Below are 19,345 nucleotides of genomic sequence, written 5' to 3'. Positions count from 1 at the left end.
TACACCATGTGCGCATGCGTGTCTGTGTGTGTGTGTTGTGTGTGTGCTAAGTGGCTTCAGTCATGTCTGACTCTTTGTGAACCCATGGACCATAGCCCTCCAGGCTCCTCTGTCTATGGGATTCTCCAGGCAAGAAAACTGGAGCGGGTTTCTGTGCCCTCCTCCAGGGGATCTTCCCGACCCAGGGATTGAATCTACTCCTCTTATGTCCCCTGCAATGGCAGGCAGGTTCTTTACCACTCGCATCACCTGGGAAGCAAAATATAAACTATATCTGTGTTATCTTATCAGTCATTTCTTCACAAATGCTCCAAAATAAAGATATAATAATCATGATGCCTACAATGACAGCTGATTACACACAGTAAATCTAAGTTATGAACTGCTCATAGAGAAGTTTATACAAAAACATGAAGTTAAAGATTGAATACCCTCATCAAAAAATAAAACCTTAATTAAGTAATTGTCTTTTATTTAGGAAACTGGTGGCTTTTATTTTCATGTCTTAATAATCAATTTTTTGCAACAATTTAATGATGTTTTTGAAAATCATATGTCAGAGATACTATTTACATGCAATAATAATGAGTTTTCTCTTGATACTATATTTGGAGACATCAAGGAAAAACAACATCAAAAGCTACAATGAAGTATCAAAAAAACAAAATCCAATTCTATACTTGTGATTATCAAGCAGTGGTAGAGAATGTTTAGTAAGTTAATGCAATATATTTTTTTATCCTATTCAACTAATGTGATGTAAAAACCAAAGAAAATAAAATTAATTGCCAGCTAAAGCATGCTTTCATATAGGCAGAAAAAGATAAATGATAGTACACATAGTCTAATACTTAAACGTGACAATATGAGAAACAAGAGTAATTATCTTTTAAAATTGCTTTCCTAATCACAGGATAATGTAGGGCGGTTGTTTTACTTTTCATAGAAGTGTTTGAATATACCTTTGCTGCTGCTGCTAAGTCGCTTCAGTCGTGTCCGACTCTGTGCGACCCCATAGACGGCAGCCCACAAGGCTCCCTCATCCCTGGGATTCTCCAGGCAAGAACACTGGACTGGGTTGCCATTTCCTTCTCCAATGCATGAAAATTAAAAGTGAAAGTAAAGTCGCTCAGTCATGTCCGACTCATCGCGACCCAAGGACTGCAGCCTACCAGTCTCCTCCGCCCACGGGATTTTCCAGACAAGAGTACTGGAGTGGGTTGCCATTGCCTTCTCTGAAAATACCTTTAAGTATAACCAAATTATTAAGTTTTTCATTATTGTTTTTCTCAGAGTTAGTATTCTTAGCATATTTAAGAGAGAATACATACACATTTAACTTTGGTAGTCATGCTAAGAAATTAACATTATCAAAGGCAGAGTCTTTTTATAGCTTTTATCTTAAGGAATCTGAAGAGAATTATTTGGCTTTTCTGAGAATATATGGATGAAAAGGGCTGTTTTTAGATTTGAGATGGGTAAATGTTTACTTTGATGGTCAAAAGGATTTAGAGGGAGAGAAAAAAATATTAAAGCCTTTCGAACTAGATTTCGTAATGCCATTAAAATTTTGTTCTTTGATTCTTTTCCTACATGAAACAAAAAATCCACTAATAATATAATTAATTTCTGCCACTTATGGGGCACTGTCTTCCAGTTAGGAATTGTGTAATTGTTTTGCATATATCCCTTTATGTGTAAATCTACCCTGTGATGTTAGTTTTATTGTTATTCTTCCCCTAAGAAGAAAACAGAAATCTATGTTCACAGAACTAAAAGTATTGAAGCAAGATTTTTATCACAGATGTGTGTGCTTCCATAGCCTGTATCTGTCAGCAGCACTATTTAGAGATGGATTTATAGCAGCTATCGCTTATCCTCAGTGTACCTCAAGCTGGAACCAAACAAATGATTCATTAGTTTCAACTTGTCTGACTCTGGGTGAATTGTATCAGCAGTAATTTACCATGAATAACCTATCACACAGTCAACAAAACCACTTATAAGAAATTAATGTGGATGATTAGTATGGAAACCTAGGTCAAAGATGATGGAAGAAAAATTGTAAAACACAATCATAATAACATCTGTTAAGCTTTGCTTATATGAATGATATGTATTCCTATTTGAGGTGAATAGGTGGGAGGTTGATAATGTTTAACAGTATTTTGATTATTAATTAATACACCATCTATTCCACTGTATTTTTAGTACTTTCATATCACTTCAGAAATGAAGCTAACTCTATTAGTATTACAAGCAACATTCCACTCTATCACCTGCAAATAGAATGAGGAGTGGCATAGCTTTGAAAAAACAAATCCAAGCAAATCAGAATCATTAATCCATCCTCATTCTCTATCTTTCCCTTCTACTGACTTTGATGGATCTTCTTCATGGACACTTTTTCTTGCCAAATTAGGAGGAAACCACTTGGTATTACCATTGAGATGAAGCAGATGTTCATTTCTATGGCTGATATAGTTCCAGGGTTACTAGAGTGTGTAATATATCTCACTGTCCAGGTACAATATCTTTTGTTTTATTGTTTGCAATATATGACAACTTGACAGTACACTTAATCATATCTGGTGCCACACTTTAAAATATTTATTACTTAGAAAAATATTTGACTCCCTACAAAAATTATATTTGTCATTAGTAAGTAGTCAAATAAAGACATAAACCACACACCACTATATATCAATTAGAAAACCTACAAAGACCTACTATATAGAACAGGGAGCTATATTCAATATTTTATAATAACCCATAAGGGAAAACATCTGAAAATGTATTGTTGTTGTTTGTTCCTCCATCATGTCTGACTCTTTGCAACCCCATGGACTGTAGCCTGCCCGGTTTCTCTGTCCATGGGGATTTCTAGCCAAGAATACTGGAGTAGGTCGCAATTTCCTTCCTCAGGGGATCTTCTCAACCCAGGGATCAAACCTCCATCTCCTGCAAATCTCCTATATTGTAAGCTAATTCTTTACCACTCAGTGGTAAAGCCCTATATATGTGTGTGTGTGTGTGTGTGCATGAGTATGTGTATATATATATATATATATATATATATGTATATTGGAGAAGGCAATGGCACCCCACTCCAGTACTCTTGCCTGGAAAATCCCATGGACAGAGGAGCCTGGTAGCCTGCAGTCCATGGGGTCGCTGAGTCAGACATGACTGAGTGACTTCACTTTCACTTTTCACTTTCATGCATTGGAGGAGGAAATGGCAACCCACTCCAGTGTTCTTGCCTGGAGAATCCCAGGGACGGGGGAGCCTGGTGGGCTGCAGTCTATGGGGTCGCACAGAGTCGGACACGACTGAAGTGACTTAGCAGCAGCAGCAGCATATATGTATATTATCCATGAGAATATTAAATTGAAAATCATGAAAATATTTTACTTGAGATAACATAAAAGATGTTAATGTCTATTGGAAAGACCATCAGACCAGTCAGGTATGACCTAAATCAAGTCCCTTATAATTATACAGTGGAAGTGACAAATAGATTCAAGTGATTAGATCTGATAGACAGAGTGCCTAAAGAACTATGGAAGGAGGTTCGTGACATTGTACGAAGGCAGTGATCAAGACCACCCCCCAAAAAAGAAATGCAAAGAGGCAAAATGGTTCTCTAAGGAGGCCTTACAAATAGCTGTGAAAAAGAAGAGAAGCAAAAGGCAAAGGAGAAAAGGAAAGATATACACATTTGAATGCAGAGTTCCAAAGAATAGCAAGGAGAGATAAGAAAGCCTTCCTCTGTGAACAATGTAAAGAAATAGGGGAAAACAATAGAATGGGAAAGACTACAGATCTCTTCAAGAAAATTATATTCCAAGGGAAAATTTCATGCAAAGATGGGCACAGTAAAGGACAGAAATGGTATGGACCTAACAGAAGCAGAAGATATTCAGAAGAGGTGGCAAGAATACACAGAAGAACTGTACAAAAAGATCTTCAGAACCCAGATAATTACAATGGTGTGATCACTCAGCTAGAGCCAGACATCCTGGAATGTGTAGTCAAGTGGGCCTTAAGAAGCATCTTTACGAACAAAGCTAGTGGAGGTGATGGATTTCCAGTTCAGCTACTTCAAATCCTAAAAGATGATGCTGTGAAAGTGCTGTACTTAACATGCCAGTATATTTGGAGAACTCCCTCCATGGCCACAGGACTGGAAAAGATCAGTTTTCATTCCAGTCACAAAGAAAGGCAATGCCAAAAAATGCTTAATCTACTGTACAATTGCTCTCATCTTACATCCTAACAAAATAATGCTCAAAATTCTCCAAGCTAGGCTTCAACAGTATGTGAACCATGAACTTCAAGATGTTCAAGCTGGATTTAGAAAAGGCAGAGGAACCAGAGATCAAATTGCCAACATCCAGTGAATCATCAAAAAGCAAGAGAGTTCAAGAAAATCATCTACTTCTGCTTTATTGACTATGCCAAAGCCTTTGACTGTGTGGATCATAACAAATTGTGGGAAATTCTTAAAAAGATGGGAATACCAGACCACCTGACCTGCCTCCTGAGAAATCGTATGCAGGTCAAGAAGCAACAGTTAGAACTGGACATGGAACAATAGACTGGTTCCAAATAGGGAAAGGAGTACATTAAGGCTGTATATTGTCACTCTGCTTATTTAACTTATATGCAGAGTATATCATGAGAAACGCTGTGCTAGATGAAGCACAAACTGGAATCAAGACTGCAGGGAGAAATATCAATAACCTCAGATGTGCAGATGACACCACTCTTATGGCAGTAAGTGAAGAAGAACTAAAGAGTCTCTTGATGAAAGTGAAAGAGGCGAGTGAAAAAGTTGGCTTAAAGCTCAACATTCAGAAAATGAAGATCATGGCATCTGGTCCCATCACTTCATGGCAAACGGATGGGGAAACAATGGAAAGAGTGACAGACTTTATCTTCTTGGGCTCCAAAACTACTGGAGATGGTAAGAGCAGCCATGAAATTAAATGACATTTGCTCCTTGGAACAAAAGTTATGACCATTGTGGTTTTGATTTGCATTTCTCTGATAATGAGTGATGTTGAGCATCTTTTCATGTGTTTGTTAGCCATCTGTATGTCTTCTTTGGAGAAATGTCTATTTAGTTCTTTGGCCCATTTTTTGATTGGGTCGTTTATTTTTCTGGAATTGCGCTGCAGGAGTTGCTTGTATATTTTTGAGATTAGTTGTTGTTATATTTTTGTTTAGTTATTAGTTATATTTTTGTCAGTTGCTTCATTTGCTATTATTTTAAAGAAATGCAAATCAAAACCACTCTGAGGTACCATTTCATGTTAGTCAGAATGGCTGCAATCCAAAAGTCTACAAGCAATAAATGCTGGAGAGGAGAAAAGGGAACCCCCTTACACTGTTGGTGGGAATGCAAACTAGTGCAGCCACTATGGAGAACAGTGTGGAGATTCCTTAAAAAACTGGAAATAGAACTGCCTTATGACCCAGCAATCCCACTACTGGGCATACACACTGAGGAAACCAGAATTGAAAGAGACACGTGTACCCCAATGTTCATCGCAGCACTGTTTATAATAGCCAGGACATGGAAGCAACCTAGATGCCTATCAGCAGATGAATGGATAAGAAAGCTGTGGTACATATACACAATGGAGCATTACTCAGCCATTAAAAAGAATACATTTGAATCAGTTCTAATGAGGTGGATGAAACTGGAGCCTATTATACAGAGTGAAGTAAGCCAGAAAGTAAAATACCAATACAGTATACTAATGCATATATATGGAATTTAGAAAGATGGTAATGATAACCCTGTATGCGAGACAGCAAAAGAGACACAGATGTATAGAACAGTCTTTTGGACTCTGTGGGAGAGGGAGAGGGTGGGATGATTTGGGAGAATGACATTGAAACATGTATAATATCATATAAGAAATGAATCGCCAGTCCAAATTCAATGCAAGATACAGAATGCTTGGGGCTGGTGCACTGGGATGAGCCAGAGGGATGGTACAAGGAGGGAGGTCAGAGGGGGGTTCAGGATGGGGAACACGTGTATACCTGTGGTGGATTCATGTTGATGTATGGCAAAACCAATACAATAATGTAAAGTAATTAGCCTCCAATTAAAATAAATACATTTAAATTTTAAAAAAGTTATGACCAAACTAGACAAATATTAAAAAGCAGAGGCATTACTTTGCCAAAAAGGTCCATCTAATCAAAGCTATGGGTTTTCCAGTAGTCATGCATGGATGTGAGAGTTGGACTATAAAGAAAACTGAGCACAGAAGGATTGATGATCTTGAACTGTGGTGTTAGAGAATACTCTTGGGAGTATCTTGGACAGGAAGGAGATCCAACCAGTCCTTCCTAAAGGTAATTAGTCCTGAATATTCATTGGAAGGACTGATGCTGAAGCTGGAACTCCAATACTTTGGCCTTCTGATGCAAAGAACTGACTCATTGGAAAGGACCCTGATGCTGGGAAAGATTGAAGGCAAGAGGAGAAGAGGACGACAGAGGATGAGATAGACAGATGGCATCACCAACTCGATGGACACGAGTTTGAGTAAGGTCCGGGAGTTGGTGATGGACAGGGAAACCTGGCATGCTGCAGTCCATGGGGTTTCAAACATCGTACATGACTGACAGCTGAACTGAACTGAAATGAATACAATGTGGGTATCATCTGTTACATGTATGTGTTGTGTGTGTGTGTGTGTGTGTGTGTGTGTGTGTATGAAGCTAAAGTTCCTGAATCAGTTGAATTGGTAAAATAAGTACTTTGCATCATTCATTGGCAGATAATTATGTAGTTTGAAACCTAAAGCAAAATGTCTATCTATTCAATCAACCATTCCTGAAATATTGAACAGAGTAAATCAATATAGAGTTACTTTAAGGATGTAGAATACAGAGTTGAGACTCAAAGATATAGAATAGGCATAATTAAGAAAATAACAATTATAGTGCTATTTTGGCAGCTGGTCAAGGACTTCATAGAGAACACATCTCCATCTCATCACCATTAAAGAAGAGACAAGAGCTCCTCTCTCCTGTACTGTATTGTGAAGTCAGGATAAGAGTCTAAATGGGAAAGGCAGTGATGTATGTCTCGGGAGGGAGCCATGTGGACAAAACATTGCTAGTCATCTGGCTGGAATAACGTTCACAGATAAATCCTGTCACAAAGTAACAGGAAAAATATTTATCCCAAGGCCGTACTGTAAAGGCCTCCCTTGTTGAAAGAATAGCATTCTCTTTTTGTCTGACTTATTTTCTAAAGCCAAAGAATAGCAGAAAGTTTGTTGGTGGAAATCACTTTAGTAGTATGAAACTTCTCAGTCTTGTCTGGAGCATCTACAGATACAGAAAAGCAGGCTTGATTTCCAACCTAGGTACAGAGCTTCAGATAAAAAGCTTCTATACACAACATTTCATGTCTGCCTTAACTATGTAGTTTCCAGAGAAGCAGGATTCTGGGTCCAGTTCACAATTCAGATCTGATATTGAACTCTAAACAGAGTATACATGTGTTTTACTTTAAGCCTAACAAAGCATTATTAAATTTTGCATAAACTCTATACATTCCTAAAAATCCTCTTATAACTACCTTTCTTTGTCTTTTGGGACAGGAGTGAGACAACCTACAACTCTTCAGATGTATTGTTTCCCTTATTATAATAAGTCATTTATTTGATATGGCTGAGTTACAGGTTTATTTGAAAAAAATCCAAAACAATTTCATCATTAAAATATTCAGCAGACTAGGGATATTTCCTCAAACTGATAAAAAAATCAATCTATTGAAAAAACAAAACAAAAACAAAACAGAATACAACAAGGCTATACCTTTCTATTATACAGAGTGAAGTAAGCCAGAAAGTAAAATACCAATAGAGTATACTAATGCATATATATGGAATTTAGAAAGATGGTAATGATAACCCTGTATGCAAGACAGCAGAAGAGACACAGATGTATCAAACAGTCTTTTGGACTCTGTGGGAGAGGGAGAGGGTGGGATGATTTGGGAGAATGACATTGAAACATGTATAATATCATATAAGAAATTAATTGCCAGTCCAGGTTTAATGCAGGATACAGGATGCTTCTTTGAGCTGGTGCACTGAGATGACCCAGAGGGATGGTATGGGGAGGGAGGTGGGTTCAGGATGGGGAGCACGTGTATACCTGTGGTGGATTCATGTTGATGTATGGCAGAACCAATACAATATTGTTAAGTAATTAACCTCCAATTAAAATAAATAAATTTATATTAAAAAATAATAAATAAAATAAAATGAAAGTTTACCCTCTAATACTAGGAGCAAGATAAGATGGTCTATTCTTGCCCCTCTATTCAGCACTGTATTGAAAATTCACTCAGGCTAGTTAGGAAAATTATTTTAATTAAAATAAAAAACAAAAACAAAAACATAGAAAGAGAGGGAGATCATCCAGATTGGAAAACAAGTAAAGCCATCTCAATTTTCAGATGATATATTCTTACATATACAAAACCTTGAGAAATTTACTAAAAACTAATAGAATTATAAAAAAACATTCAACCAGGTTGCAGGGTACAAACTAAAATATCAGTTGCATTTTCTATATAGTAGCAATAAAATAATCAAAAACTAAAATTCAGAAGGCAATTTCATTTATGATAGCATTTAAAAAAATAGAAACTATGACAGGAAGATTAACTTAGAAATAATTTTAGCAAAAGTTTATAATCTTAAAACTTGTACATGAAAAACTAAAAAACATCATTGAAAGAAATTAAAATAAAAAAAGATGGAAAAGCAACTCATGTTAATGATTGGAAGACTTAATATTGATAAGACGGCAATAGTGTCCAAATAGATCTACAGACTCAGTGTTAATTCCTATTAAAATCCCAGGTGGCTCTTTCCCAGAAATCAACAAACTGATCCTAATGTGCATGTGAAAATCCAAGGGGCCTAAAATAGCCAAAAGAATCTTGAAAAAGAAAAGCAAAGTTAGAGGAGTCAAATTTCTAAATTTAAATTTGCTACAAAGTTACAATAAGCAAGACAGTGTAGGCATATAAATCAATGAAATAGAATCAATAGCCCAGAAATAAAACCTTAATTTCTGGTTAACTGATTTTGAAAAAGATACCAGATAAACTCAATGAGGAAAAAAAATATTATCAATAAATGGTTTACAATGATTATATATCCACATGCAGAAAAGTAATGTCCTCACACCAATTCAAAATGTTTTATCTTAGACCTAAATAGGGAAAGTAAACTACAGAATTCTTAGAATAAAATAAGAGAGTGTATCTGCATAAATGTGGGTTAGGCAAAGCCTTCTCAGACATAATACCAAATGCACAAATGACAAAAGAAATATCGATGAGTTGGATGGACTTCATCAACTTTAAAAACATGGGTACTTCCAAAGACAACTTCAAGAAGTAAGAAGCCAACCCCCAAAACATCTACTTCTGTTTTATTGCCTACACCAAAGCCTTTTGTTGTGTGGATCACAACAAAATGGAAAATTCTTAAGGAGCTGGGAATACCAGACCACCTTATGTGCCTCCTGAAACATCTGTATGCAGGTCAAGAAGCAACAGTTAGAATGGGACAGGGAACAAAAGACTGGTTCCAAATTGGGAAATTAGTACATCAAGGCTATCTACTGTCACCCTGCTTATTTAATTATATGTAGAATGCATCATGAGAGATGCCAGGCCACATGAAGCTCAAGCTGGAATGAAGATTGACAGGAAAATTTTCAATAACCTCAGGTATGCAGATGACACCACCCTTATGGCAGAAAGTGAAGAGGAACAGAGGAGCCTCTTGATGAAAGTGAAAGAGGAGAGTGAAAAAGTTGGCTTAAAACTCAACATTCAGAAAACTAAGATCATGGGATTTGGTCCCATCACTTCATGGCAAATAGATGGAGAAACAATGGAAAGAGTGACAGACTATTTTCTTGGGCTCAAAATCACTGCAGATGGTGACTTCAGTCATGAAATTAAAAGACACTCTTTGGAAGAAAATTTATGACCAACCTAGACAGCATATTAAAAAGCAGAGATATTACCTTGCGAACAAAAGTCATCTAGTCAAAGCTATGATTTTTCCAGTAGTCATGCATGGATGTGAGAGTTGGACTGTAAAGAAAGCTGACGGCTGAAGAATTGATACTTTTGAACTGGGGTGTTGGAGAAGACTCCTGAGAGAATCTCTTGGACTGCAAGGAGATCAAAGCATTCAATCCTAAAGGAAATCAGTCCTGAATACACATTGGAAGGAATGATGTTGAAGCTGAAACTCCAATACTTTGGCCACATGATGCAAAAAACTGACTCACTGGAAAAGACCCTGATGCTGGGAAAGACTGAAGGCAGGAGAAGAGGACGAGAGAGGATGAGATGGTTGTTTGGCATCACGCACTCGATGGACATGAGTTTGAGCAAGCTCTAGGAATTGGTGATGGACAGGGAGGCCTGGAGTGCTGCAGTTTCTGAGGTCGCAAAGAGTCGGACACAACTGAGCCCCCAACATGGGAGAAATTACTTCAAAATTATTTATGTGATAGTGGACTTATGTCCAGAATTATGAAGAATTCTCAGAATTCAATGATAAGTTAACAACTCAGTGGAAAAAAAAATGAGGAAATAATTTGAATAGATATTTCTCCAATGAAGGTATACAAATGACTGATAAGGACAGAAAAATACTCAATACTATTAGCCATCAGAGAAATACAAATCAAAACTATACTTAGACCCACTATGATGGTGATAATAAAAAAAGATAAGTTTTAACAAAGAAGTAAAGAAGTTGGAACCCTCATGCATTGCAGGTAAGACCACAGTATAGCAGAGCTGCTTTGGAAAACAGTTTGGCAGTTTTCAAAATTTTAAACATATAGTTATCACATAACCTAGAAATTCCACTGCCTGGTCTATCCAACAGAAATGAAAATATATATCTACATACACACAAATATTCACTGCAGCTTTGTTCATAATAGCCAAAGACAGAAACAGCCCAATGTCAACTAGTTGATGGATACAAATGTTTAACTACATGGATAATTTTTCCTTTTCTAATTAGTGTACTGATGAATGGATTGCCATAGAGCTCTATGCATACTGCAGATTATAAATTAGATTTGCAACCCCTCTAAGTTTGGAGACAGTCATTTTCAGTTTTTATTTTACATTGATTTGTATAAATTAAAATATATTAATTATTAAAGCAATAAAATTATTGTCTAAAATATCTTTTAGATATAGGTTTTTTAAAAAAAAATCTCCTCAGGTTATTTAAGGCCATTAATAAATTATACACCAGGACTGACGTGTACCAATAAAGGATACCAGCCAATGCATGACCTGAACAAACCAATATCCATTCAGATTGGCTCAGTACAGGCTGCCAAATATGTGGCATGTTAACCCTGATCAACCTTAATTGCAGAAATAGCTTTTACCTGTAGACTATGAGGTAAATTTTTGTGTCCTTAAATTCTTTAACTGTTAAAATGCTCAATTTTTTTTTTACCAGCCAAATTTACTAAAAGCTAAGCAAATTAAATATCTACATTATAGTCTAAAAATTTAAACAATATTATAGTCTAAAAATTTAAACAAATAGTTCTACTGGAAAGTTTTTTTTTTTTTGTAATTAAACACCTGAAAAACAGAATCTGCTGAGGGTTATTAAGAGTTCAGTAAGATGACAGGCAATAAATAAACAAACCAAAATCAATAGTTCTATTATATACAGAGTAGCTAGACACATAATGGAAAAAGCAGATGTCAATCTGTGTAGCTGCTAATGATGTGAGTCCCAGTGAATGAACATGTTCAGAGAACCACTGACCAAAACCACCTGCCCTGTCCAGACATAATGACTGCTTGAATGAGTTATCTTACATCAAGAGGTCCTGATAAAGAACTCTGAACTAACAAGCTACTGCCATTCAGAAGAATTCAGTAGGGGTCAAAAGGAGGGAGGAGATGCCAGTCCTTATCTTCTGCCAACTTTCCAGATCTGGTGGCTCAGGTAGTAAAGAATCTGCCTGCAATACAAGAGACCCAGGTTTGATCCGTTTGTTGGGAAGATAACCTGGGGAAGGGAATGACTACTCACTCCAATATTCTTGCCTGGAGAATTCCATGGACAGAGGAGCCTGGTGGGCTACAGTCCATGGGGTCTTATTGGACACAGTTGAGCGACTAATACTTTCACTTTTCAACCTCCCAGAAAACTTCATGCTGCAACCTACCTGGGCTGAGAAATATGCAAGCTACCAGGAAGGACTGAGTCAGACTAAATATGGGCACAAGCAAGATGATTGGCTAGGGATAACTGGAAGCTCACCCATTACCATAAAACCCAAGACTGTGAGCCACATGGCAGAGCAGTCCTCCTAGGTCCCCTTATCTGCCTGCTCTCTACCCAGGCACCATTTCCTAGTAAAGGATTTTGCTTTGTCAGCAAGTGTGTCTCTTTGGGCAATTCATTTCCAACTGTTAGACAAGAGCCCACTCTCGGGCCCTGGAAGAAGTCCCTCTTCCTGCAACAAACATGTCTGTAAAACTACATCACCTGACAATCTGAATTTGACTCTTCTTTTGTCCAAAGTATTGCAATAAAGCTACCTTTCATGAATGTGGATCTGTTAACTTCAGGTCCTCCCCCATCTAGCAAGGGGATATCCAACACATTCCAAGGATTTTAAAGAAGAATAAATCTATACACGCATCTCTTTTGTTCTCTTTACCTCCTTAAAAAAATACCTCCCCCCACCAAAATATAGCAAACTCTTTGGAAGACTTTTTTTTTTTTTAAATCTACCTTTAACAAAGACACTTTACTATCATTTCAAAGGTTAATTCCTTGGAACCAGAGTATCTCAAATATTTCCACATTTAAAGGAGAGTCTTAGCTTTACATTGCATAACAGAATAGGCTTATTTAGTTGGTGTTCCCAGAACAAAGAAACAATTTGCCCAAAGGGTTGGGAAGCAAATTGAAACAACTTGAAGCTTTTAAGCAAAAGCATATTTTTTCCCTTAATCTTACTCTTTATTTATTTATTTTCTGATTAAAAAACAGTCAAAGTCTGAATTTCAACCTGAATTCCAGACTCAGCTGAAAACAGTATTGATTCAGACAGGTCTCAACAAATGCCTCTATCTTGTGTCACCACTAATGTAAGCCAAGAAGTTATCAATATATGAGATTAAAAAATTGAACATACGGGTGATTATAGTTGTGTCATTCTGTCACCAAGGCTGTTGCTCCAGAAATATACCCCTTGCCCCTCCCTCAAATGGAAACCAATTGCTCTTACCTTAGTTTCAGAGGGAAGTGCGAAGAGAAAAACAAGGACTGATTATAACCAGTTAACCCCTAAATGGCAGAAGATTTGACTTCTAGTAGACCTTGAACCTCATTATATGCTCACTGTAATACATTAGCATGCTAATGACATCCACCAGCATCATGACATTAGCCATGACAACAGGAAAAGATCAAACAGGGACTGAAAAGGAGTCTTGCTCAGTTGCATGTACTAATACAAACCATATCCCTGTTCTTAGATGAGTCATGAATATTCCTCCTTCTCTTTCTAGTTCCCTCTGTTTTACCTAGATTCCCCCATACACATGGTGTCTCAGCCCAAATTGAATAGAGAAGTTGATTCACAAAGTTCCCAATTCTCTATTCCTGACCATTGAGTAAACATGCTGTTCTAGTCTCAGCATTACTTCTGTGATTGGCTGTTCAAATTTGAACGAAAAAAGGATCTCTCCAACAGAAACAAAGGGTCTTGGCCTGGGCTAGGACCTGGCATGGGGTCAAGCAACCAATTTTGTAACAAATTCCTCAGGAGTAATTGGTAATAAGCACTGCCCCAATCTAAATGAAGCTAAAATAGGTATGCCAAGGGCTCCCAGAGAAGGGCATGAACCCCATGGTTTCTAAAATCCTGTTATACCATACTTCATCCTCCATGGCAAAGTTAGGAGATTTGATTTGTATGGCCTTTCTTTGAGAAATGTAATTGTAAAGTTACAGACTGGATGAATCACAAGATGGACTCAAGATTACTGGGAGAAATATCAACAACCTCAGATAGCAGATGATACTACCCTAATGGCAGAAAACAAAGCAGAACTAGAGAGCCTCTTGATGAATGTGAAAGAGAAGAGTGAAAAAGCCGAAAACCCAACATTTAAAAAACTAAGATCACCGTAGCCAATCCCATCACTTTATGGAAAATAGATGGGGAAACAATGGAAACAGTGGTAGATTTTATTTTCTTGGGCTCCATAATCACTGTGGATGGTGATTGCAGTGATGAAATTGAAAGACACTTGCTCCTCGGAAGAAAAGCTATGACAAACCTAGACAGCATCTTAGAAAGCAGATACATCACTTTGCCTAAAAAGGTCCATATAGTCAAATGCATGGTTTCTCCAGTAGGCATGTACACATTCAAGAGTTGGACCATAAAGAAGGCTGGGCACCAAAGAATTGATGCTTTTAAACTGTGGTACTGGAGAAGACTCTGGAGAGTCCCTTGGACAGCAAGGGGATCAAACCAGTCAATCCTAAAAGAAATCAACCCTGAATATTCATTGGAAGGACTGATGCTGAAGCTGAAGAAGCTCTAAATCTTTGGCCACCTGATGCAAAGAGCCAACTCATTGGAAAAGACCCTGATGCTGGGAAAGATTGACGGCAGGAGGAGAAGTGGGTGACAGAGGATGAGACAGTTGTATGGCATCACCAACTTGACGGACATGAGTTTGAATATACTCTGGAAGATAGTGAAGGACAGGGAAGCCTGGCATGCTGTAGTTCATCGGATGGTAAAGAGTCAGACTCAAATTAATGACTGAACAACAACAAATTGCAAAATGACCAGGAACTCATCCTCATTTCTTTTGTGAGAAAATGAGGTAAGTCATTGAGCCAAATCATTAACCAGAACTTTCTTGAGAAAGAGGTGTATCTGCTCACTCTCAGGTATCTGGATAAGATCAGTCATTTCCCTCATTGAATTCATGCACTGTTAAACAATCTCACCTTTTAAACAATTCACTTACTAACACTTAGGATAGACAATAATTTCTTCATATAATATCAGAGAAATTAGGAAGGTCTTCTTACCTGAACTAAGACCCAGGTATACTTTCAAGTTTTTCAAAGTCCATTATTAGATATGTATTTCCTTGGTTTAAGGTGTTTTCCAGGTGTTATTGGTTTAAAATATCTCATAAATAATACTCTTCAGGGGGTAATTTACTAATTAATGATTAATGCTTTACAATATATTATTATATTTTCCTTTTAAGCATTTCAAATATAGCAGCTTGTCTCCTTTAGAAAAGTTGAAGTAGTCTTTTTTTGGGGGCAGGAGGGTTATAGAACAACTAAGCAAGATACAAAGCAGCATGTCTATTTGAAGGAATATCTTTTCAATTTTAATTAGAGGATGAAATTCTTTATAGAATAACTTAAATTTACCTTTAGATTTTAGAGCTATTGCTATTAGGAATCCAAGAAAAAGTAATGAGATTAACAAATTAAGAGACTAATCTTTCAGAAATGTTAAGCATTATAATTGTAGATTGCATGATGACATTAACTATTTATGAGTGTAAATTAATTTGTATTATCAAATGAACAAATTTAAGGGATCAATGTCATAATAATCCTCTTATTTTATATGTATATTTTTTACTAATGAGTCACTCCATTGTTAATATTTTAAGTATACTGTCTATTCTTTGACAAAAACATAAGGTTGGATGGAAAAAAAAGACCTTTGGAATCAATTAAATTATCTGCAATATTTCTAGAGCAGTTTTTAACGTTAACGTTCATAGAAACATATCCCTTAGCTTTCCACCAAAGCTACAAATCTCTCTCCACTGTATCTTGTCTCCTCCCACTGGGAGAAGTATCTGTCTCCCTGATGCTGCTGCTAAGTCGCTTCAGTCGTGTCCCACTCTGTGAGACCCCATAGACAGCAGCCCACGAGGCTCCCCAGTCCCTGGGATTCTCCAGGCAAGAACACTGGAGTGGGTTGCCATTTCTTTCTCCAATGCAGGAAAGTGAAAAGTGAAAGTGAAGTCGCTCAGTCGTGTCTGACTCTTAGCGACCCCATGGACTGCAGCCTACAAGGCTCCTCCATCCATGGGATTTTCTAGGCAAGAGTACTGGAGTGGGGTGCCATTGCCTTTTCCGATCTGTCTCCCTACAGAGAGGAAATCCACTACTTGTGCTCTGGCTTATGCTGTCTTCTCTCTCTCCTTCTCATCTCAAGAATATTGGTCATTTTGTTTTCTCTGCTCTCTCCTACATAAAGGCTTCCACTGTATTGCATCATCTGGCTTCTATTTTAAGAGTTACACTGAAATTACTCTTTTCAATATAGCATACAATTTCTCGGTTGTTAAATCCTATGCACATTCTCTTCATCTTACCAAGATACTTAGCAGCTTCTCCCTCTCCTCTTTCCTCTTGATATCTTTTCAAACATTGTTGTTTTTTTTGGGGGGGGGGGTTGAGGGAGAGGGGCAGATTCCCTCCTGCTTTTCTCATATCTCACTGGCATCTCCTTTCCAGTATCTTTTGCTAGCAACCCCTCCAACCAACCTCTAAATGTAGATATTATCTACGGTCTTCATGTCTTTCTTTTCTACTTCTGTTATTTGACCTATTCCCATGGAATTAAATTCCATCTACATGCTTATAGATTTCTTTTCTTTGCCTTTTCTTTCTTTCATAATCTACTGGAATACTGTTTGCTATTTGTGTTCTTTTTGCCTATCACCTCGCTAGAATGAAGGCAGTGAGTATGACTGGCTTGTTCTCAGTAGTATCCCCCACAATAAGCAATTTCAAGCATAGAACAAATAACTAAAATTATTTGTGGAATAAACTGATATGAATTTCTACCACATTAATACACTGAAGTCAGTGTCTGTATATTTATGCTTTAATTTTATATACTTAATTTTTAATTTATTTTATAAGACCTAGAATATTGGAAAAGCATAGAGGGTAATAATTAAAAGCACAAACCCTGGATTCAGATAATGGCTTTGAATTCCTGTACTATCACTTTATAGGCCCTATGACTCTACCATGGACAATTTATTTATCTTTTCTATATTTTCGTTTCCTCTTCTGTAATATGATAATAATAATAGTATTAAATTAGTAAGACATTTGGGATAATCATATGAATTAACATGGGTAAAGTGTTTAAAACAGTGTCTAGCACAAGGACATAATATATGTTGGCAATATTATTATTATTGCATTGCTCTTCACAAGGCTGCAGACAATTATACTTAACAATGTTGATTCTCTGTGGGATAAATTACCATCCCATTTTCCCATAAGGATAATACTAAAAATATTAGCTATTATAGGAATGGATTTTGAACTCCAAGAGGCTACAATCTACATTTATATATATATATATAAGAAATGTGGCTCTAGTTTGTTTATTCCTCATCCCTTAGCATAAGTTCAGCTATTTAAACCACTTACTGTATCTTTGAGTCTTACTGTTACTGGTAGGATGATAATGCAAATATTTGATAACCTTATAGGTAGAAATGGCTTCCCTGATAGCTCAGTCAGTAAAGAATCTACCTGCAATGCAGGAGAGCCTGGTTTGATTCCTGGGTGGGAAGAGCCACTGGAGAAGAGGAAAGGCTACCCACTCCTTTATTCTGACTTGGAAAATTCCATGTACAGTCCATGGGGTCACAAAGAGTTGGACGTGACTTTCACTTTTAGGTGGAAAAGTGGTGGGGATATGAAAATTTAAATACTAGAAAATATTAAATTTTGATAACATAATGTGAGAAGACAGAGAGAAATATGGAAGGAAGTAGAGATATAAATAGAGGTGATTTTTTTCCCAATGGGCAATTAATGAAGCAGGAAAATAAAGCAAGACTATTTCCGATGACAAGGATCATAAAAAAAAAAAAAAATGCTTGATTCTTTATGGTCAGGTTTTGTAAAGGAAAATGATGGAAATTAGTACTACAATTAGAAAGGAAATTAAGATAGGAGAAAAACATTTGTTCTGTAGGAAATAACAAAAGTATTTTGATATTAAACTAAAATGACAAGGTATTAGGAAATTTGTTGAAATAAATGAAGATTATTCTCTGATTTTTAAAAGCACATGTGCTACATTAAGAATTTTATGTTTGTTCTAAGCATATAATACATTTATTGCATAAAATACTGTATATTATATGTGCAAACAATATTATAATACTGTATGTAAGAATAAAACTGCCAACTAAAAAAAATCAGTAAGAAAAACAAAGGCTCACCTAATAAGATATTCCCCATTGAAACGTGGTTTAAGTAATTAAAATTGTCTTTAAAATATTTAAATGGAGTGGAAAGTGTATAATCATAAACACACTTGACTAATATTTAAGGCAGAATTAAAAAATGTTAACTTTCCTGGAAATACCCTAATAGCAAGTAATTATAATAAAGGGAATTACTTATTGGGACTAGGAGGCACATGAGATGTGAGTTCAGCCAGTGGGTGGGGAAGATCCCCTGGAATAGGAAATGGCAACCCATTCCAGTATTCTTGCCTGAAAAATCCCATGGACAGAGCAGCCTGGCAGGCTGTAGTCCAAAGGGCCGTAAAGTGTTGGACGTGACTGAGCACTCACACAATTATTTCTTGCATATTTATTATGTATCCAGTCCTATAAAGAAGGAGATACACAAAAAGAGGGACTCTAAAATCCCTCTAGAGTCCCTAGAAGAAAATATCCTTTTTTTCCACTAACATGCTATTCATTAGTTGCTAAATTATGTGGTATAGATTTTCAAGTATAAAAATTCAGAGAGATACGTGTGCTTTTTTGAATAAGCTTACATCACCACATTCACTTCAGTTACAAAGGCATTCATGTTAAAATTTCTTCAATTTACCACGTACTCCCTAAAGATAATAATTTGAGTCTATGCAACCTATTTTTAAAATGTCTATTTCTCACCAGCATTAGTTTCTACATTTATCTCTGAACAAAGTATTAAAACACTCTATTTCCCCCTTTCATCTCCATCTTTACCATTTTTAGTAACCTAAAATTATTTATCAGAACTTTTTTTATCCTCAGCATTTCTCAACTGGTATGGACTTTCTCTGCTCAAGTCACATATCAACACCAATTCTGGATTTCAATTTGTTTCTCATCCTCTTTCATCTGTTACTTTCTTATTTCTCATCATGTTCATTAAAACCGAAGTTAATAATTATATGTACCTCAAAGTTTGAG

General features: G+C 36.6%; 1 protein-coding gene across 1 annotated transcript in view; it reads right to left on the bottom strand.

Moving 5' to 3' along the window:
• LRP1B (LDL receptor related protein 1B) overlaps positions 1–19,345 on the bottom strand; it is a 2,209,913-nt gene that overhangs the window by 412,260 nt on the left and 1,778,308 nt on the right. The window lies entirely within an intron of this gene.

The sequence above is a fragment of the Bubalus bubalis genome, chromosome 2 (assembly GCF_019923935.1).
Source record: "Bubalus bubalis isolate 160015118507 breed Murrah chromosome 2, NDDB_SH_1, whole genome shotgun sequence".
Taxonomy (NCBI): Eukaryota; Metazoa; Chordata; class Mammalia; order Artiodactyla; family Bovidae; genus Bubalus; species Bubalus bubalis.
This window is presented reverse-complemented; position numbering and strand designations above follow the sequence as displayed.